This window comes from Canis lupus, chromosome 14 (genome assembly GCF_003254725.2).
Source record: "Canis lupus dingo isolate Sandy chromosome 14, ASM325472v2, whole genome shotgun sequence".
In the NCBI taxonomy this organism is placed as follows: domain Eukaryota; kingdom Metazoa; phylum Chordata; class Mammalia; order Carnivora; family Canidae; genus Canis; species Canis lupus.
In genome coordinates this window covers 57521801-57546005 of record NC_064256.1, presented here as the reverse complement: position 1 = coordinate 57546005, position 24205 = coordinate 57521801, and the positions used below count along the sequence as shown (strand labels likewise).

Here is a 24205-nt window from a genome sequence, read left to right as displayed (position 1 = left end):
AGCAAACTTTTGATGCATGTTAGCACTTCTGTACCATGTAAAGACATATTTTGCTATTTTAAGTTACTAAGCTCTCCTCCAGAAGCTTTTTTGTTTCATCTTTTACATTTAGGTAAATGATTCTGATCAAATTAATCTTTTGTTTGGTGTGAGGCAAATTTCAAAGTTCTTGTTTATCTTTTTTAAAAATTTTCTAATCCTTGTTATTTATGTTGTTTTTCATGTGGCTTCTCAATTGACCCAAGACCTTCCTTTGAAGTCAACCATTCACCCTTTGGTCTCAGCCATCTGTATAGCAGGTCTTTATACTACTTTCTAAAGAAATAAAAAGGTGAGGTGACTTGATAAGATATGAAAACTTATGATGAATCCACTCATAAAATAAGGCCTAAAAATCTATTTCTTGTGTTGAGGTAGATGTTATTTGGTTGTCAACTCTATAATAGTTAACCTGTATACTATGTTTTATATATTTTTATATATTCCCCAATGGGGAAAAACAGAAGGAGAAAAAGATAATCTTCACGTTGGAAAAATTTAGCTTCAAATTGGCACAGACATCTAACAAAGTAATTTAATATAATCGAGTTGGAAAATGTAAGTAGATTTTTTACCTGCAAAATTAAAGACTTAAAACTTCAAAATGATAGTTCAAAATTTGTATTCATCTATTTTGAAAATGACAGCATGATTATAACTAAAGAGTGATTAACTGAAAATTTTATAACTAAAGAGTGATCAACTGAAAATTTTAGTGTAATGTCATCAATGAGTATCCATACCTGAGCTCTGATAATTCCCAGAATTCCACTGCATTGGGAAGCAAGGAAGCAAAAAAAGTACTTTTTAATGGGTTAAAATATTTCGTTTGTTGGATCAAATTATTTAAACTCACAATATTACTAATTACAAGGTTTACAATATTTTGTTTAGCTGATCTTCTAATACATTGTTAGAGTAGCATCAGAGAACTAGGGCAGATTCGGAAAAGCCTCATCCACTTACACAGATATATATACGTCATGTTCTCACCCCACCTATGGAAAATGAATAGGGCAATTACATGAGCTTGAGAAAAATAAAAAGTTTCCTATAGGTGTTTTAACAAGCTAAGCTACTCTGAATGACATATTGATTGACTACTGGTTTTAACTTCAGAAAGTTTGCAATCATCAGGCGACTGATCCAGATATCTATCTTTCTACTGACTTCCCTAAATGGTTGCTTAAAACAATTGCCATTTTGCCCACTCCAAAGGTTTTGGCCCCGTTCACACAGGAGCAGGTAAGGCAGCTTCTCTACAGTGGCATCTCCTATTATTTTTTATTTTATTTAAATTCAGGTTCTTCACTCAGTCAGCCAATTCTGAGTGCCCATTATGTGCGGGGACACTTTGGAGTCATTGCTTAAAATTCTTAAGAAAATAAATGCCATCCCCTAATTTCTATGTTAAATAATAACAGTTATTATCAATCTAATAATAGTAATAACATAATAATATATTATTAGATTACTTTTTATTATTCTCCTTCCCTCTCTCTTCTTCCTTCTTCATTATTAGTGTTTTTTTATAAGGTTTATATTCTAAGGACCATTTCCAGAAAAACCACCTGTTTCATTAAATCCCCACAACGGACCCAATCTGCAAATGTGGAGATTGAATCTCAGAAAGGTTTAGAAATTTGGCTAGGATACTATAGCTAGTAGAGTTGGACTCACAAAACTAGTTTGTGACTATTATATACTGTACTTCCTCTTTCAAACAGATTTGAATAAAGGGATATGGACATAAATTAATATTATGAGTTTTGTGTGAGTTTAACTAGGTCTTTGGCATAATAAATAGTTGAATGGACTAAGACTTCACTTTCTTAGACACCTTATTTTAGACTTATCTCCTGTTAAGATTTTTCACGCTATATTTTATTTCTAAACAGATCAGCCATATCTCAAGGAAGAACCATGCCACACCTAACTGTTGAGTAAAGTGCCTTACAAATATGTAAGTGTATGGCTAAGTAATAATAATAATTATTATTATAGAGAGCTTACCATATGTCAGACAGTTTAATGCTCATTTAATCATCTTTAAGAACCCTATAAGGTAGGTGACATTATTATCCTTGTTTTATAAATAAGGAAACGGAAACACAACGCGGCTAATTATCTCTACAAGGTCACAGAAAGAAAAGTGATACAGCAAAATTCTAGTCGGTGCAGTCTGGTTCCAGAGTCTATATATATATGACTTCTACAGCTTCCTCCTGTCTTTCTAAGGTATATGTGCACAATATATATGTCTCTTCTGATTTTTCCCTGTGTAAACTGGATTTACACATTGGGAAATACATTTTATTTAGGATTTCTCTAGATAAATATGTATTTAAAATTAAACCACTCACCATATCTAGATTGACTATTTTACCTCAAATAGCTGATATGAACTATTACCCTAGCTTTGCCTTCCATGTAACAGGAGAACAAGTGCCTAAGAAACAGGCAACACAGATAACATTACCTTTATGCCAAATAATAGGAAATGATACTCATGGAAGCAACAACAACAACAACAAAAATGTGCAGAAAGTAATTAATACATGGCAGAGCTGTTACTAAATCTAACTTCTTCTGAATGCTAGTTACCATAATCTATTGCAACAAAACTTTTCTCTGAGAGTGCTATGCATCTTTTAGGTTAAATGTGCAAAAATACTATTATTCCCAAAGAGGTAGTGCCTTTGGCAAGGCAGGTGCACTTTTTCTAATGTGTTCAATGAAATGAACATCTGACTGACTCATTTTTGTTCTGCAGTCTCAGCTGTTGCATGTAAATAACAATTATGCAAACATCTAAAATAAAAAGGATGTCCTTTCCAATGGGTCCCATTTGGTAATTCCCAACTCCATAAAGAGAATGTTTTAAAGACATTCATCTGTGCAGATGTCTAAGGTGGAAACCAAAAACTCTAAAGTCATTGACATTCTATTTGAAAAACAAAGGTCTGTTAAAATCTGTTCAAGGAGGGAGTCATTTTGAGTATTTCCATTGACAAATACAATATATGAGACACTTATTCTATTGCCATTTTTGGAAATTGGAATAAAAGTTACAGAAGCCGAATGCCAGGCATGAAAAAAAGAGAAGACGTGTACATCTCAAAGTTTTTGGACTTTGGAGTAGATTTAATGAAATTTAGGAAAAGGACTGACAAATATGCACCATATTCCCGGCAGTTACACACGTACCCATTTTACTAATCCAGTTAATTTCATGTTCTGTAAAAAAATAAGGTATATTTGTAATAGACATGTATTATGTAAACTAGAAAAGTGAGAATAATATTAGAAAATCTAAGTAGATTTCTATAAACTAATAGGGTAAAAACTGTGAGTCACATAAATAGAGGCATTTGAAAAATACTGGGCAGAGTATCAAAAGCACAATTTGCTAACTCTACAGTAGAAGTGAAAATGTGACTCTCCTTAAGTTTCAGACTATGAACCACATCAGTTGAACAAAAAAAAAAATCACCACCAAAAACAACAGAACCAAACACATGTTTTGTTCTCTTTTTGGACAACTCATTCCCATCACTAAGGAAAATCCTATTGTGATTCATGTATACAAAGTAGTACTACTATACATAGAGCACAAGTAAGTATATGTAATATAGATTATTCAACCAAACAACAAAAAAATAGTTAGATTCAGTGTGAATAAAGGTTAAGAGAATCCTGCTCAAACCACCTTTGTTAACAGAGGTATACTCTGAAAAATGACTTAATCCAAGTACATATATATAAAAAAAATTATGTAGGTTTTCACTGGCCCCAGAAAACAGGTTACACAAAGATGTCTTCTCCTTTCAGTCAATCATAGCATCCACATGAAATACTTTCATCAGTCAGCAAAGCATAAGAGATAAAAACTAATTTAATTGGCACATTTCACCATTTGTTATCAACTCCATGATAGCAATAAATATTATGCTATTTCTTCATAACAATGAAAATATTAGTTGACTTAAAAAAATCACACATCACATGCACTTCTAAATCCTAGCTCTAAAGAAGCTATTATCATTTGAAAATTCTAAATAAATATGGATGGACCACATATTCGCCACCTGCCTACAGCCCCTGTAGTAGAGAAGGTCTTTCTTCTCCCTGCTGATTATTTTAGAGAATATCAACTAGAGACATTTACTAAGTTCACACAAAGATTGGAATATCATTAGAAAAACAATAAAGTGATGCTTATCACAATAGTGGTCTACTTAATGAAATACAGGAAACATTTATTTTACTTGACTATTCTTCTTCCTTTTGATTGAAAAAAAAAAACAAAAACAAAACAATTATGGGGTTGTGGAAGCGGTGGTAGCCCAAGGAACAGATATCTTTGGGTATTATTATAGGTGGACCATCTGCTCTGAAATCCATAATGAACTTTGCACAAATCAAATAAGATTGATGAAATATACCCATGTTAGTTTCCAGAATTCAAAACAGGTCAGCACAGCCAAGTGGACGCAAGGGATGGCACATTTATCTAAACATCTTTGCCCATCACTCAGTCCAAAGAGGAGTTTTAACACATGGCCACTGAACATCTGTTCAGAATACTAAAGGCAACTTCCATATTTCATTAACTATATTTGGCTCTAGGAATCTGAAATTAATATAGTCCTAGGAAAAGGAAATTCCTTCCACATTGAATCTCATCATATGCTACAAAATATCTCCTTAGCTATGTAGGAATCTGGTTCAAGAGTTTTCTGAAATGTAAAGAAAGCATGAAAAACTGCACAGACCAAGTCTCATCCACTAAGAGGAAATGGAAAAATAGTGGGAAAAATTGTTTAGTTTTATTACCCTTTACATGGCCAGTAGAGAAGATTAGGATAGAATTTCAGCCTTTAGAAAGAAGGAAAAAAAAGGGTGTTTTTTGTTGTTGTTGTTTTTATTTATTTTTTTACTGCTTTTGTTTGTTTTTTTCCACAAAGATCATTTGTATTTCTGCCTGGATGTGCATTTAAATTTAACTTATTTCATATAATGGAAATTTACCTATTCAATTGTCCTTTTAGTGATTTAAAATTATGGCTGTCTCATTTACTTTGATTGAATTCATAAAACAAAGCAAGTTTCATTACATATAAAAAACTTAACATGAAAAAAGCACAGAGATACATATTCTAATCACTTGGGATTTCCCCATAGGTAATACAGAAATTATACCAAGAACTGCCTCCCAGAAAAACACCTGATCCAAGTGTTTTCAGAGAACTCTATAAAATCATTGAGGTAGGTAATTTAAATGGTATTTAAATTATTTCAGAGCTTAATTTGTAATTTAATTGTCCAAGTTTTTTGAAGGAAATGTAACAGTGACACCAACACGTGACCAAAATTACATAACAAAATAAAACTATAAAGAAATTTCACTTAAGCTTTCAGTGCAAAACTCCAAAATTAAATATTAACATCAGCATCTTAGCACAGGATACATAATTATGAGAGCTCTAAATCAGAAAAAAAATATTGGAAAAGTATTTTTATAATTTTATAAATCATGTTGGCCAATCTGGGTAGAAACAGGTACTCTCTTACTAATGTCATGGTAATACCCCTGTGGGTAGCAAACTGTTAATGTTTATCAAAATTATAAATGCAGTACTTTTATACTCAGCATTTCTACTTTGGGAAAAAGTACACGTGTGAAATAATATGTGAACAAGGTGGATGCATATTTATAATAGTAACATACTGAAAACAACTTAAATGTCTATAAACAGGATAGAGTAAAAAATTTGTTACATCCAGAGAAAACAACTTCACACATCTTTACATAAGAACAAAAAAATCTATGTATTAACATGGAAAAAAATTGAATATATTCTGAAAAATAGAGGTATTGAACACTGTGAGAGATATGATAATCTTTATTGTAAAAAGAAAAATATGTATCTGCAGACATACATGCGTACACATGTGTGTAACGTTGGTCACTTTTTAAAAGACAGTGTTTAATGACAATGAATACCTGAGTAGGAGGGAGGGTACAGGATATGCAAAAGCATACATAAACTTTTTTCCTTTTTTACATTTTACACTTTTTGACATTTGAAATATGCAACTGTATTAATCTGCAATAATTAGACCTTTAATTTTAAAAAATAATAACATAAGCAAGTCAATGATGCTAACCACTGCTGAAAGGGCAAGTGAACTGAAGTATAAGAAGCTTGAGAGGCACCTGGGTGGCTCCGTGTTTGAGCATCTGCCTTTGGCTCAGGTTGTGACCCTGGGGTCTCGGGATGGAGTCCCACATCGGGCTCTCCGCGGAGAGCCTGCTTCTCCCGCTGCCTGTGTCTCTGCCTCTCTCTGTGTCTCTCATGAATGAATAAAAAAAATCTTGAAAAAAAAAAAAGCAGCTTGAAATTTTTTGTCATTGATTCATTAGTAAGATTTGTCAATGCATATCTCAGATTCTGAGATGTCCCACACTACTGAAACTCATATAAAAGACTTGAGCTCATAGTTTTCCAAATTTACTCGATCATTTGTTTCTTCTTTGAATAGCACATACTGAGAAACAACAGAATCAGTGTTCTATTGAATGCATTTTCAGAAAACATGAAATTATGAAAATTATTCCATAAAATTAAAGAAAAAAATTGTTCTCAGTATTCTATCAGACACAGAAAATCACTGCCTTAAATTTCCATAATCTGTTGGACATGTAAGGCCTGTGTTTCTAATAATGCATTATATATAATTTCATAAAAGTGACATATAAAATTATAACCATTGTGAGAAGTAGTTTGTAATAGAATAAGATAAAAGGCTTGGATATAGGTGAGCTTGAAATCACTTCATGCTGAACTAGCACCATTAGTCCTTTGAATGACCTACATTTTTAATTTGGCATGAAACCATTTCAAGCTATGTAGTGAAACTAATGAGGCTGCTGCAACTGTGCGAAGCAATAATCAACACTACTTTATTGTGGAGAGTTTATTAAGTCCATGCATGAGGTGAACGGAGACAGCTTTTCTTTAAGAAAGGAGACATGTGTTTATACTCTTTGACTGAATAAAAATAAATATTCCAAATGTGTATGATGCCTGGAAGAAGTCCAACATCATTAGTTATTTTCAAACAAATGTAGAGCTCTGAGAATCACTCAATGCAATGATTACAGAGACAGTTTTAGTGTTTCTTGGAATGTTTCTTCAACTATTAAGGAAACAATGGCACTGTGTGAAAACTAATGATAGTAAAAGACAAAAGCAGTTACTCTGGCTTTAGATTGGGCATAAACGTGCATAAATACAGACTAAGCGTAGATCTCCAACCAAGTGTTTTCAACAAAATGGAGTGTTTTTTCTAAAGCAATTGTGATCAATAATAGTAAATCTAACTCTATGACCCTAACACATCTGTGAGCTAAGAATGAGCTCAGAGTCATTCAAGTTCTAAAACATGACAGAAGAAAACAAAGCAAACAAACAAAAAAACTATCATATCATACATATCATACTATACATATCATAATGATAATGTATTGTTCTTTCTTCTCTTCAGTGCAATCAAAATCATAAACAGAAAGTTTATCAGGAAAAAAGCACTTCTGTAATAATTAAATAGTTAGAATGAATTTCCAAATTAATACCAAACGAGATGGGTCTTCTCGCCACTTTGTCTGAATCTTAATATATCTTCTATACAAAAGTGATGCGATGAAGTCTAGGCAAGCAAAGTATGCCAAGTGCACCTTCATTCAATCAACATCCAGCCACCTACCCACTCATTCACTGATGTATCCAATAAACACTAAATGCAAGGGGGCTCAGCACTGAGACTGCATATATAGCTAAGCCCGAGCGCATGTCTTCGAAGAGCTCACAGTCTGGTGAAGGAGAAGGGGCGTTCATGGTACTAAGCCTCTTACCTTACCTTGGCAACTATGAATGTAGTGGGTTACCTAACTCAGGTGGGGCATCAAGGAAGACTTCTTGCGGTGTTGACACTGAAGAAAGTCCTGAAAGCTGGCAAGGAGTCAGGTGAAGTAAGTAAGTAGAGCCATCCCAGATTTGTGTGTAAGCGCACAGAAAGCAGAAACGGTCAGATGTATACAGGGAATGCCTGCCCCTCATTAAGATCAAGGGAGGATTGGGGTGCCTGGGTGGCTCAGATTGTTGAGCATCTGACTCTTGATTTTGGCTCAGGTCGTGATCTCAAGGTCGTGAGATCGGGTTCTGCCCTGAGCTCCAGGCTCAGTGGGGACTCTGCTTGAGATTCTCTTACCCTGCTCCCCACTCTGCCCAGCAGCTCCTGCATGCTCACTCTCTCTCTAATGAATAAATAAATCTTAAAAAAAAAAAAAAATCAAGGGAGAATCAAGAATGAAAGTGAAAAGGTAGAGACTTGAAAAAAGTTATCTGGATTTGAGGGTTTCAGAAGTAACTGTGAATTTGTAGAGGTCCTCAAAGTAAACGAGATGGAGAGTAACAAAAATATCCAGACAAAATCTTTAAAACAGCATTTAAGGCACTTTGAGTTATATTTCATGTTTAAATTTGTATATAGCTATTGCTTCAACGACAGAAGGCATACCGTCTCCTGTTATTTCCTTTAGGTTAAATGATGCTTAAAAAAATTTCTAAAAAAAAAGGTGCTGTGTGGCTCAATTCATTAACCATCTGCCTTCAGCTCAGGACATGATCCCGGGGTCCTGGAATTGAGCCCCCATGTTGAACTTCTTACTCAGTAGGGAGCCTGCTTCTCCTTCTGCCTCTGCTACTCTCCCTGGTAGTGCTCCCTCTTTCTCTGTCAAATAAATAAAATCATTGAAAAAAAAAATAAATCATGAACAAAATGGTATTTTGCCTGATAAAAATCAGTGCAGAATCATAAATGCCAAGAAAACACCTAAATATTTGGATTTTTAAAAAAGATTTTATTTATTTATTCATGAGACACACACAGAGAGAGACAGAGAGAGTCAGAGACCCAGGCAGAGGGAGAAGCAGGCTCCGCGCAGGGAGCCCGACGTGGGACTCGATCCCGGGACTCCAGGATTATACCTTAGGCCGAAGGTGGCGCTGAACCGCTGAGCACCCAGGGATCCCCTAAATATTTGGATTTAAAAGGGCAGGTCACACTACATATAATAGGTTGTTTCCCTTATTTAGTTCTGCATAAAGGGCATAAATTGATTTTATTAGTCACATTAGTCACGTAGAAATAATAGTCTTTGATTAAAGGGTGTTGGAACATTATGATGCTCAGCTTCCTGTACCTTCATGGATAATGATGATTTTTAACATTTTAATTTTGTCTTTGAGACTTGCATAAAGAACAGATTTCTATGATTTTAAAGGTGAGAACCGTTGTTATATGTACAGGCATCCCTACGATTTTGACCAAACTAGCATGTTTATTTTGAAGGAATCCTTAAAATGTAATTTTAAAATGGACACTCAAAGGTAAAAACCGGGACAAGGGAGGTTTGTAGCAGGTGTATGGACTTGAATGAAACCGACTACCCTTAGAAACCAGTAAGAAAATTCACTCAGAGGAGAGTGTTTCATATATTTTCATTTGGGATTGGGGGGGCGGGCACACATCCTTGGGCAGGTCAGGTGCTCGGTCACGGGGGGCAGATGGCAGGGAGGGAGTTTGCAGTTAAAGTCCAAAGCTAGGCTTTCGGAGCAGAGCCACAGACGATGCCTAGGATAATTTTTGTTTTGTCTGACAGATGTATTAGTTGCAGGACCTGTGTCAGTTTGAGGATGGGTGGATAACACTGCCTAATAGTCAAGGGAAGCAAGGGAAGCGAGAAGAAGAGGAACTCAGATGTGAGCAGAAGGACAGAGGAGGGGTTTCTGGAGAAGAGGCACTGTACGGGGGGCTCCAGGGCTGTGAAAAGGACAGGAGGAGAGACAGTAAGTTTAAGATAAAGGAAGAGCTCATCCTCACCTGCTGGTTCTCAGAGTGTCAAATTTCCATATAGATCATGAAAATGAAACATTAACAAAAGCAGATTAAAAAAGTAGGAGCAAACACTGCATATATTGAGAGAGCCTAAAACCTAAATTTAAACCAGCCTGACACAATGGTACAAAACTCTCTGAAGCTTTTGAAGACAGAATCTGTCTCCTGTTTGTTCCAGCTTAACTGTATTAATTTTATTCCCCCTCAACACACAAATCTCTTTCATGCACACTTTTAAGCCCGTCCAATTTGCAAACAATTTTGTTCACCTTAGCCTCGTTCCGTAACTAACCATATGAGCACACACTCATATAATAGGAATTTGCAGCCAAGGAAAAGCTTGGAAAATCCTGAACTGTTAATTCAGAATCCCAAAGTGGCCATTGGGGAATATTTGCAGAACCCCAGAAGAGCTTCCAGAAATCCAATGAAACTATTAATGTTCTTCACTGAATTTCACTGATAACTAAGGAACACGGAAACTAAACAGGCCAATTTGCGGTGCTATTTATCTTTAATTACCAAAACTTTAACACTAATGAAGATATGAACTATCTGTAAATTGTTCCATTGGTAACTGGCTGTATATAGGCGGCATAGTAATTTTTAATTAACATATTAAAATTTGATATTCAATGACTTAAAAAAGAAGCTAAAAAGCCATTTTGACAAGTTATATGTATTCTGATGACATGCTTATAGCTGAAACTCCTAACAGCACATAAAAGAGGTACATACATAATGCATAAAAAAGCATAAATTTACTATCCTTTGAAAAGCATGGCAACCCATCAATTGGTTAAAATATACTTTTAGCTGCTACAATCCATTCCTAAAAAGACAATGTCCTATTTGAATCGATTTTTGCATCTGGATAACACTGACCGTCTATCGACTGTACTGATTTCCATGAAGACTGACCTTGATCTTATTCCTTTTAATACTCACTAAGCCCATAGCACTGCGCTTGGAGCAGTATAAATGTTCAAATGTTGGTTAAAATGATTTAAGTGGGTCATTTCTCTAGTAGGTCCCACAGGTTGGACTAGAGCCTGCTACAGTGCTGACCCATCGTTCTGACCAATCTTTCTCACTCACCCATCGTTTGAGGCCTGCAGGGTTGCATTGCTGATTCCCAACCTTACCAGTGATGACTATAAATTTAGTCATCATATCCATCTCTTTAAAAATGTCTTCGAAAATCCCCACTGCAGTTTTATCCTGAGGTCCAAAAGGCATAGAAAATAATCACTGTTAAACTACTTCAATATCAAGGGCTGCCTTGTTTTATTTCTTCTTTAGCTCTGGCAGGCAGCATTTTGTCCAGCACCAATGCAAATACTCAAATGCTTAGATATGTTATTTTATTTTATTATTTTTTAAGATTTTATTTATTTATTCATGAGACACACACACACACACACACACACACAGAGGCAGAGACCCAGGCAGAGGGAGAAGCAGGCTCCATGCAGGGAGCCCGACGTGGGACTTGATCCCGGGTCTCCAGGATCACGCCCTGGGCCGAAGGCAGTGCTAAACTGCTGAGCCACACGGGGATCCCACATATGTTATTTTAAAATAACTTTTAATATTTGAGAGTGTTGGACTAAAACCAAGTAAAAACAGTAAGTCTTTTTTTTTTTTTTTAAGTATAATAACAGCAGGTTTAATACTTTTAGTTCTTTCATGTCAACAATTTGGATTCTTTCCTGAAAGAATTAGTGTACTGTGACCGGATGATATACGAAACTAGAACTCTGACCCACAACTTCTGCAACAAGCAACACAGGAAACCATACTACAGCCTCTGCAGCAATTGGCCCAGAACAATGAGACGGTTCATAACTGCTACTTGCGCTGCACCCCCCCCCCGCCCATTTTTCCTTTGTGCTTCCAACCCAGAACCAACTGCAGAAAGCTAAATGCACAGCCTCTCCAGATCAAATGCAGAAGGTGCTGTGATTCTACTTTGCCATCCTCCAACTTCCACGTCAATAACCTCCAATCAGAGCATACCCGAAGCTGTCCTGCTCTTTGTGTTTGCTTTTGTTTCCAACCGTAAAGCCTTCACACTTCCCTGGCCGCCTCTGGGTCTCTGACAAATTCAAATGATGGTTGGTGACACCTATGCTATACCAAGCTTTGAAAAAAAACAGTCTTTATTCTCTTTGGGGTTGTTCTCATTTATTTTTATAGCCCTAATGCTGTTGTCTGTTTTCAAAGTCTCTGAGCAGACTGAAAATTAAGATCAGTGACAGGCTACTATTTGTACAAGGTGGGGATTAACAAAGAGGTGTTTTTTTTTTTTTTTTTTCTCCTTTACTCTTTTAATGCTTCCCAAATTACACTGTTTTTTTTTTTTTATTGAAGTATAATTGACATATAACATTACATTAGTTTTAGGTAGACAACATAATGATTGGGCATTTGTATACATTGTAAAATGATCACAACAGGCCAGTCACCATCTGTCACCATACAAAGTTACAGGTTTGTTTTTTTTTTCTTGTGATGAGAACTTTTAAGATTTCCTTTGCAGCAACTTTCAAATGAGCAATGCAATATTATTGCCTGCAGTCATCATACTGTAAATGATACCCACCCCATCCCTTATTTATAACTGGAAATTTATACCTTTAGATACCCTTTACCCACTTTGTCCATTATCCTCTCCTCTGTCCATTATCCACCAATTTATTCTCTGTATCTATGAGTTTTGTTTTGTCTCTATGTTTGTATGTGTTTTAGTTTCCACATATAACTAAAACCATATGGTGCCTGCCTTTTTCTGACATAGAATACAGCTCAGCCATAAAATAAAATAAAATAAAATAAAATAAAATAATAAAATAATAAAATAAAATAAAATAAAATAAAATAAAATAAAATAAATAAAATAAAATAAAATAAAATAAAATAAAATAAAATAAATAAAATAAAATAAAATAAAATAAAAAAATTCTCCCATTTGTGACAACATGAATGGACCTTCCGAGTATTATGGTGAAATAAGTAAGACTAATTCTGTTTAAGTTAAATATATTGCTACAAAATGATCAACATTGTTTCATTAATTGTTTTGTATGCATGGAAGTTTAGCACTGTTAGGAACCAAAAATGTTATTGGTATTCCATGTATTCTAACCAATAGGGCAAGTAAAGAAGCACAATTTTCTCCAATCAAACCTGATCCATAAAGGTTATAGAATAAAACTTTTGCAAAATCTTTCATAAATCATAAAGTAGAAGGAAGACATTGGATCAAAATCTGAGTAAATTACTTTCCCTAGAACCAATGGCTTTGAGAATTTACCAAGTACTTATGCTCCATATCTGATCTCATTTTGCAGAGACACAAGTGAAAGAAAATGCAGACAGTGGAAATGCTAGATTTATTTCTACCTAAAATCATCCATGAACTTAGGGTCTATGTGACTCAGTTTTTGCTTTTTTAATGCAGTTTGAATAGAACTACTTGGGAGAGAAACTCAGTTCGATAAAGGACATTTCCTTAATTTTCTGTCTTGACATTCCTCTCTTCTAGTACTGGGATCGAACATGAGTGAAATGACTCCCAGGTTGTAGCTGAAGATTGAACTACAGAGTACAGTGAAAATCTGCAGCAATTAAAGACATATTTATTTGGAAATCATGGCAGATGTACTTGATAAAATGAATGGGAAAGAAACATCTAAAACTACCTTAAAATGGGTTTCTCAAATTTTCCCAGGCATATACATCATCCTGGGCATCTGGTTGAAGTGCAGATTCTAAATGAGAAGATCTTTGATAGAGCCAGAAAGTGGCATTTCTAACAGCTCCCCGGTGGTTCCAATGCCACAGATAATTGAGTATTAGGGACCTAGAGACATTCATTTTGGGAGGAAGGAGTAATATGCCTTATATATGCTTTATTTTTTATTTTTTTAAGATTTTATTTATATATTCATGAGAGACACAGATAGAGGGGCAGAGACACAGGCAGAGGGAGAAGCAGGCTCCCTGCAGGGAGCCCGATCCGGGTCTCCAGGACCACACCCTGGGCTGAAGGTGGTGCTAAACCGTTGAGCCACCCAGACTCCCCTTATATATGCTTTAGAACAACAAACTGAAAACCCTGATCTTAGTCTTCTCCATATTTGTGAAAAGCCTTCTCACTACTTACAGGATTGATTTTAAAAGTCAGAACTAAACAAATTTTTTCAAGTGGCTGAATCAGTACCTAGGCACACTAAGTACCTAAGGGACATTGTTGTTGTTGTTGTTGTTGTTTTATGGCCACACTTTCAAACCGAATCTTAATAAAATATCTAACAATAAGTTCAAGTTTACTATGTATTAGACAATGTTCTACATTTTACATGTATTCATTCAAAATACAAACCATTCCTATTCTCCATTTCATGAGTAAGATAATTAATCACTGAGAGATTACATAAGTTGTCCAAAACCCACAGGCAGAAACTGGGAGAACAAAGCTTCCAATCCTGACAGTCCCACACTAGAGGCAAAATTCCTGAGCTAATATAGAACACCAGATTGTCAAATCAGACTCACATGGCTCAGAGATCTTAACCAGTGTGAAGCTTTACTAAATAATATTAAGGACACAGGCAATTGTCAAAAGCTGCTCCTAAGATTCTTTTCATGTTGGATAAACCTCTTTGGCTCATAATACATGAGTTTTCTTTTTTTCTTTTTTCTTTTTTCTTTTTTTCTTTTCTTTTTTTTTTTTTTTTTTTTTTGAGATTGAGAGAGAGAGCCTGAATTGGGAGGAAGGGGCAGAAAGAGGGGGAGAGAGAGAATCTCAAGCAGGTACTATGCCCAGCACAGAGCTCATACTCTGAGACCATGACCTGAGCCTAAATCAAGAGTCAGATGCTCAATCGACTGAGCTACCCAGACACTCCAATACGTGAAGCTTCCAAGTGAGGTTCACAGAATCACCTCATAGAAGGCTAACATAAAACATCTCTATTTTATATCCCGAGTGTTGTATTAACCTACGCGATCTTCTCCAGGGAGCCATACTAGTAGATCCTGAGCAATTCTCCAGGAACATCCTGCTAAGAGCATTTTGAAGATAAAAGTCTCTTCTTCCTGAACAAGTATTATTAGTTTGTTTACCCAAAGGTCAAGTTAACAGATGGGTCAGTGACCTGTTTATTACCCACAAACTCACCTCCTCCGACCTTACTCACCAGCCAGCAGTGAGGAAGATGGATGGATCAGAGAACAGATGCCTAAACTTATTTCAACCCTTGAAAAGTAGGCAATAGGGCCACTGAAGAGTAGATAGCATATCTGTCTTACACAAATTAATCAAGAATGATGAGATTACAATTAGAAAATGCAGCAGCAGTACTGGGGATGATTTACTTATCTAAGGGCTCTCACTGACAAAGAAGGGCAAAAATTAAATGGATGGACAACAAAACCCAAGAGGTAACCATCAGAGTACAGAAAAAAAAGCACACAGTCCACGGTCAGAGAGAATGGGGATCATGGACCAAATGGCACAAAATGGGAGTTCAAAAGGGCAAAGCAAAGGTCAACAGCCAAAAGGGCCACAGGAGAAAAGAGATGAGTCAGGAATTGGCGATAAGGCCTAGACACACAGTATCACTAAAACTGCGGCAGCTATTTGACTCAGACCCACACCTTCTAATGCACATGCCCGGCCCCTGCAGGTGGAATGAGCTAATTGATAGTAGCTGTCTAGAAGCAAGATGTCCAGCCTGAGGAAAGCAGAAGTTCCATGCCAGCACATTAGGCTCATCAGATCTGAGAAGCATAACTCCATCATTTCTGAGATTAATAAAAACTGCATAATTTTCAAAGGAAAAAACATCTGTAAATCTACTTACATCATGATATAAACATATAATTCCACTTTATCAATCAACTGCCTCATTTATGCAATCTGAGTTTGCCTAAAATTTTGGCTCAAATAGTAAATCCTGTTTCATTTTACGCAAAATGTACTTACTAATGCTCATTTGCTGCAGTAGAAATACGTGTTCATCTAGAATAAAACCCTTGGCTAGAAGAACACAGAATGCCAGAAAATTGCTCTGATATGTGGTGATTAATTTAAACTTATTCTTGTGGGTTTATTAGCACATTTTAAATCATAATCTGCAATCCTAAATATATACAATATTACTGGGTGTCTTGTTTGTTCCAATGCAACAAAATATGAATGAGATGGGATTGATTTTTTTTAAAGATTTTATTTATTTATTCATGAGAGAGAGACAGACGGACAGACAGACAGGCAGAGGGAGAAGCAGGCTCCCTGCAGGGAGCTCAATGTGGGACTGGATCTGGGGACTCCAGGATCAAACCCTGGGCCTAAGGCAGACACTCAACCGCTGAGCCCCCCGCAGGCATCCTGAGATGGGACTGATTTTAAAGGCTAAGTGTGTCTGGAGATTTGTCAGGAATCAGCACCAAAGGAGATAATATCTAATTGAGACCAAAGAAGAGTAAAACTTACCATTTCCAAGAATCGCACATACATTTTTAAATGTGTAAATTAATAAAATATGTTTAACAAGTTTTGACAAAGTTTTCTTTCAAAAGAATTCAGATAAAATCCAATAGCAAATCTCATAATAAAATCTACTGCCTTCATCAAATAATTGTTGTTTCTAATGCCCCTGGGTGATAGGTGGAAAAACATGTACGTTTGCTAGTGAGTTAGGACCCTGAGCTGCTTTCTAGGTTGTTCACATTTTGTGATAAGCTGTACCTACCAGCTCTCCTGAATTGTTTGGGTTTTTTTGTTTGATTGTTTTCTAAGACCACCACCTAGCAAATATTCAGAGTCTCTACTTTTGTGAATGAGATCACAGTTACTTGTCTCAAACTGAGTCTTTCTTGCAGATCATCCATTTCTTTTCCTATGATTTTGTGCAAGTCATTCTTTTGAGTGTCAGTTTCCTACGATCTAAAGAAGGCCACCATTTCTTCTTCTGCAAAAGTCACAAATGTGTGAAGCACAAAAGGGCAACTGACTGCAAAAATATTATTGAAAAAGGTAAAAGTAGTATGAACATTAAACTATTATAATTATGAAAACACTAGTCCATGATTTTTATGTTATCTAGGCATTTTTACCAATTATATCCTTCATTACCTTCACTAGCTTTTTATGCCACTAAGCTAAGAGAGCATAATCAGTATTTTATAGCTGCTATAGATGTGTGCCACCTAGACTTCGAGTGATATAAAACGTCAGGAGGCAAAAGTGAGGGAGTTTGTAAGTTCTTCCAATCTGATTTCTTTTTATTTGTCATTGTGCATCGATTTAATTTTAGTGCCTATGCATGCCAGCACTGGCTTCCCTGCTTCCTTTACTGGCAGTTCTAATACACTGCAAATTCTCATATATCCCCAGAAAGCTTATGCCATGCTATACTTGTTTTTGTTTTTTGTTGTTGTTATTATTTTACTTTTCTCTTAAGGTTTAGTAATTTAAAAAAGAAGTCTGTGGGAGACCAAAAGCACAAAACACCCTTTCTTGGAGGATGTGAATAGGCAGCATGATGACTGATGCAGGGGTTTCCCTAGACCTCTCTGGCCCCATGTGCATTATTGGGTCATGCAGAGAGGGCTGTGCCAGCATTTTCACCAAGTAAACAATCTTCTTGCTGAGCTGCTAACACTTACACAAACTACATCAGTGTCTGAACCAGGTACATCATCAATGGTGGGAGGATGGGGAAGACAAGCATTGTTTATTTTAGGCAAGTACAATGTACCAAGAAAATGCCACACAGATGGTGCATAATTGTCCAGAAAAAGAATTGTCCAGATCCTGGTTCCATAGAGAATCTACAGAGATGCTTGTTAAAAATAAAGGCCCGACCTCCCCTCTTCTCCCACTAAATCAAGAATTCAGAAAGAAGAGCAAGAATTCTGTACCACAACTGCATCTAATGCAGCTGCCCTATACCCAGGTAGCAGGAGATGACTGCCAAACCATATAGTCCAAAATCTTTACATTAGTGTTGAGGATGTTAAAGTCCAGAAATTAACTGAGCTGCTCAGATCCTCCAAACAGACATCGCTAAAAGAAACCTAGTCTCCTAACCCAGATTTCTCCCTCTCTATGGACTATTTCCACATGATCAGGATGCTTATGGAAATACTATTTTTTACCAAGATGCATACATTGATCTGTGCTTGGAAAATCAAGACATCGACCTCAAGCTTCATTTCGGTGCTGATCCCAACACTTTATCCTTAATCAAGAAACATTTCCCTCTTAACTCTCTGGTCTTCACAAGTAAACAAACAAATCTTCCCTTCATAAAGGACCCAGGACATAGATGCTCCAAAAGACATGTGGCTGTAATTGTTTGAAGAGGCTGACTAATCTTCTCCCAAAATGACAAGTGTAAAACTGTTCAAAACTGTCATTAACAACCATTAACAGTCAATTTTCAACAACCAACCTTTTTGGTCCTAGAAGTTACTCAAAGGAAAACAAGAAATTCAGGAGCATTTACTCATAAAATCTAATATAGTTTTGCATAGTAACAGTGAAAATATGTGGCATCCTCTTTTGCCAAGTTGCCATCCTCCCAATACAATTGGTGAGAAGGATTTGACCAGTGAAGAGAAGAATGGGAAAACCAGCAAAATGTTGCCAGAAAGAGTGGACTTGGTTTTAAGCAAGGAGTGTAAACCAGTGGAGACACTGTCAGTAAATTTAGCAAACTGCATGGAAACAAATTGGTAAAAGGTTCCGATCTGCTAGCCTGACCTTCCAATCCAAGATGGGGCATTCAGAGGTACCCCCCCCAAAAAATAATAATAGGAAGATTCTCAGAAGACAGAGCCAGAAAACAAATGACAAGCTCTCTATACTCTTCTAGCTACTGAAAAGTGCATACCTGTGCACCAAGCCTAAAGCAAAGGAAGGAAATAAGAAAAAAAAAAAACTGAAACAGAAAACATAAATGGAATAGAAAAATGAATGAAGCATAAAGCTGCTTCTTGAAAATATTAACAAGGTTGATACAACTTTGGTTACACTGGCCAAATAAAAGAGAGAGAAGAGGTATATTACCAAAATCAGTATATAGCACTACAGATGTTATGGATATTAAAAGCTATAAACAAATATTATTAAAAGCTTTATACCAATAAATTACACAATTTTGTTGAAAGGGATATATTTCTAGAAAAATACATGATATCATAACAAACTCAAAACGAGATAAAAAAATCTTAATAGACCTACTGCAAGTAAATAAATTATCAGCTAAAAACTCAATTCACAAATAAAATTGAGATCTGGATGGCTCATTGATGAATTCTATCAAAATTCTAGGAGGAAATAATACCACTATTAGATGAACAATTTCAGAAAATCGAGGGGGAAAAAATACCATCCAAGTCATGTAACTGAGCCAATATTACTCTGATCCCAGTGCCAGATGCAAAGCACAAAACTCATCAAACGGTATACATTAAAGGTGCATATTCATATATCAATTATATCTAAGGAATACATAGATACATAAAAACATGTATATGTACACACATGCGTGTCATAGTTGCCTTTTGGCATGAAATGCCAAAAATAAATAAATAAAACAAAAGAAAAAATTTAAAATATAGACCAATGATACACATGAACTTATATGCAAAAATCAGTAAGATAGTATTAGGAAATCAATTATAAAAAATATATTAGGAAATCAAATTCAGCAAGTCATATTATAATTTACACACAAAGACCAAATAATCTTTATCTCAAGAATGCAAAATTAGTTCAACATGTGAAATTCAATTAATGTAATGCACCATATTAACCATAACCATAAAAAGGATAACAACGACATGATTATCTCAGTAAACACACTAAAAGCATTCAACATCCTCTAAAAACCTCATGATAAAAAATTCTCACCAAACTAGTAATAGAATAGTATCTTTTCAACCTGATAAAGGCCATCTCCAAAAATCCTTCAAGAAATATCACATCTCAAAGGAAGGAATGAAAGATGAAAACAGGAGATGAAACAAATGGATTGAGAAGTAAATGGAACAACAGCCTTAAATCTGTTGCAACTCCAGCCTCTGTCTATCCCCTCTCTCATGAAATGAATGTTCTTACTCCGAAATAATTACCCAAAAAAAATCACAATAATTCCATTTCTATTATCTATAAAAAGCAGAGATGATGGGAGGATATTTAGGTGCTGACAGGGAAGTTCTTCTCAATTTATGTCTCAATATCACCGTGTACATGTTATGCTTTAGAAAATGGACAAACGTGTATTTTTTGTTGTTTATCATTAATTCAATCATCTGTATGCCCTAAAGCCTTCACTGTATGACTACCATATTTTAGCTACTATGCTACTATGCTTAGTGCTAGTGACACAGAACTAAATTTAATAAGTCTCTGAGTTTCTTTGTTCACACTTAGGAAAGTGCAGTAGAAGGAAAGAAACATACAGAATAATAATAATTTTAAAAATCACAGAGATTCCTTGACAGCTTACCACTTTCCAGGAGTATACTCTGTACACTCAAATGCTTTAATTCATTTATTTTGAATTTTTCAACCCCCATCATTTTCCTGTAAAATATATAATTCATATTTTCCTAATTTCAGAATTGAAGAAACAAAGAGATTATGAGAAAAACATATTGCCACCCAGATGAATGATGATAGATGCCAAAACACTTTTCAAGAGAAGAGGCTATTTTCCAGACACAAATGGTATCCTGTAAACATAATCCAAAGAGAGGGATTGCAAGGTATTGCATTTACTAATACAAATTATATGGATCTAAATGTTGGGGGGATACCTAGGGCAAAGCCACCATATACAAGGGGACACAGAGCGGGTGTATTCTCTAAGCATTTAGAGAAGGATGCCCTGGTCACCAGAAACAGAGTTAATATCAGTGTCTTTGTCTCATTCGTTATTCTGCAATCCTTATTCCATAGTTACTGAATACAAGTGCTACTTAGGTACTGGGTATAGAGTGATGGAAAAGACATACACATTCCCTGATCTTACAGAGCTTGGGGTTTTCACCTATAACTATGATAACTGCTACAAAACAAAGAAAAAGGTGTGTAAGATAATATTGGAGTAATGGGCGATAGCCCAAGGGAAGGGGATCAGGAAAATGTTTTAAGGATTTACTTAAAACCCTACTCGGTCTTAAGGATTAATAAGAATTACCTAAGGTAAGGAACTTCAGGGATTGATCAACAAGGAAATTCCAGGCCAACGGAGGGCAAGATACAATAAACATTTGAATAGAACCCAAATATAAATATTTGAATCATAATACTCTACAGTGGTAATACATGCCATGTGGTGTGGCAGTTACTTTATAATCATTTGTTTGTAACACCATGCTTTGAAGGACGTACATTAGTATTTGTGATTCTAGAAATTTTAATTTCTTTAGTATTATCAGTAAAATAATTTGATGAAGCTTTCTCACATACAGAGAGGAAAAAAATAACTGACTGGATAAAGACAGAGATGCGATCTTAATGGTGACAAATTAAAATTATAATTTGTTTTATCAAAATCAACCATCATTGGAGACTTAATTTTTATTAAGACTCACTTTTATTATTTACTGGAAAACAGCCAGCTCCAGAGCCAGGACATATGGGTCCTCGGTCTCGGCTTTGTTATTTAACTCAACCTCTCCATACTTTGATGTTTTTGTTATTGTTGTTTTGATTTTAATCTATTTAATGAGCATCTGTTTCACCTACCTCAAAAGGTTATTCTAGGTGTAGTACAGTATTCTATTTTTTTAAATATTTTATTTATTCATGAGAGACACACAGAGTGAGGCAGAGATGTAGGCAGAGGGAGAAGCAGGCTCCCTGGGGGACTCGATCCCAAGACCCCAGGGTCACGCCCTGAGCCAAAGGCCGATGCTCAGCCACTGAGCCACCCAGATGTCGACAATCACCTCTCTCTGCCTCCGTTTTCCTAGGTGGGATTTTCTTCATTCCAAGTCCAGATAACCCCAATGGCCTTTCATGTTTTTAAATCCTGGGTCCTTTTCATTCACACCAGGGCATCGCAACAGCCCTCTCAGTATCTCCTTTTATCAACTTTTTTCCTATTTCTACAGCCTCCAATGAACTCCCATTGCCTGTAGAGTCGGGCTGCCTATACCGAAGTCCACCTCCCCACGTCCGACAACCCCTGACAACCGCTGTGCCTAATGACAGGAGGCCTCTGCGGGGCCAGGTTCCATGCACCTCTGAGGACACTGGCAACTTGACGGCTCCTTGTTGGCTCCCGCAAATTTCAAGTTCCCTTCTTTGTTCTCATCATCCGTATAAACCCTACCCATTCTCCAGTTGGCATCCTGCCAACTTTCATGATATTTTTTTGAAACTACTGCAATTCACATTAATCTGTACTTTCTCTAAAGGCCAAGAACAGTGATTACCTAATACAGTTGATTAAGTTAATTTAAATAATGAGTTCCAGTCATTTCTTGTGCTGCACCCCCAGTAAATTTTAAGCTCCTTAAGGGCAGTAATGTCATGTTTTCTTCTAAATCATTTCCAACTGCAAGTCCTGACCATATATAAAATCAATAAATTTCGAGATAATTATTTTAGGCAAAAATGCTTTATGTTATAGTAAGCTACAATACATGACCTTCCTTCCAGAACAGGTCACACTATTTCTGTAAACCCACAGAAACAGAGGTGAATAATTAACAGAATCAGGGTCATTTCTTTCAATGGCTGAAAGTACTGCCCTAATCCACTATGCTAATGGTATTCAGAGAAAAATAAAATAATTTCCTGGGTTTGTGAATTTAAAAAAAAATACAATCTTTGATCAAGAGCAGCAAAATATGTAGTTTTTCCACTCTTTTTTTTAAAAGGGTTTATTTATTTATTCATGAGAGACACAGGGAGAGAGTCAGAGACACAGGCAGAGGGAGAAGCAGGCTCCCCCAGGGAGCCTGATGTGGGACACGATCCCAGGACCCTGGGGTCATACCCTGAGCCGAAGGCAGATGCTCAACCACTGAGCCACTCAGATGCCTCTACCTATTCTCTTAGGTAGACCAGTCATAAACAAGAAAGAAAAGTTTCCACATATTTGTCCTTTCATGACAAGCTCAAGTTTTTCAAGCCAGCAGCAGCAAAAATATATATATTTTTTCTTCTTCGTGGACAGCTGAATGCTACAACACTGTGACAGAAGGGTCCTAACTCAGAGCCTTCCATGGAAAATGAAATATTGCCGTTTTTGCTATGCTTCGATTTCAATTTAATGAAATACTCTAAACTTACCTTTAGAATATTTTAATGTTGCTATCAAAAAGAATGTGAATCTGCAATTCAATTACTAATTTATGCATTAGTAGTTACTAAATTTTGGTAAAGTCAGAGTCTGGCAAATTAAAATTAATACAAACTTTAATATGCATATATTGAAATTCTAACTTAATAACATTTATTGTTAACATTCTATAACCCAAGCACTGTTAGTTGGTTATATCTATATTATCTTATTTATGTTTCCAGAGAACATGGTAAGTAAGTTCAGATTTGATACTTGTCCCAAATCATGATATTAGACAGAAGCCAGATTCAAAGGTGGTCATCTGTCCCAAGAATATTACCCTCATTATATTACTTAACAACATAGAAATAATAGAAATAGAAATAATTATTTTTATTAATGAAATATTATTTTAATATATCCTTTATAAAGTGATAACTTCCAATACCATATTAGTCTTAACAACTCCATACTTCTTATACATATTGAATCTGGAAATTAGTGAATCTTTGAAACTAGTGAAAGCTTAGAAAGCACCACTTCTCTGACACTCTTGACTTTCATTAAATTCTTGTCTCCAAAAAGTACTAGTCACAAAACGCTTAACCACATTCCACAGATATATATTTTGGGTATTATTTCTTTTTATTTTATTCTATTTTAATAGAAATTTAACAGGTATTCCTATAGCTCACCAATATGTAATTTGAAAATATCAGAAGTTTGCCCAAAGTATCTGAAGGATTTTTAGGATCACTGACATTTTTAAAAATCTGACTACAAAACATAAATGGGTTTCTTTATTTCATAAATTGAAAAACCCAGTGACTCATGTATAGACTAGCTAGGAGAGCAGATGTGATTTGTTTCAGCAAGGAAGTAAAACC

At 35.7% G+C, this 24205-nt stretch overlaps 1 long non-coding RNA gene across 2 annotated transcripts; it reads left to right on the top strand.

The window, feature by feature from the left end:
- Window positions 1-22446, top strand: LOC112670907 (uncharacterized). 2 transcript variants are annotated; one of them, XR_004804597.2, is made up of 6 exons: window positions 1-331; window positions 1938-2002; window positions 5224-5307; window positions 16894-17047; window positions 20642-20787; window positions 22141-22446. It is a non-coding gene; the product is annotated as an uncharacterized LOC112670907 (long non-coding RNA). The 2 variants fall into 2 exon arrangements; XR_003143293.3 differs by lacking the exon at window positions 16894-17047.
- Window positions 22447-24205: the final 1759 nt, after the last annotated feature.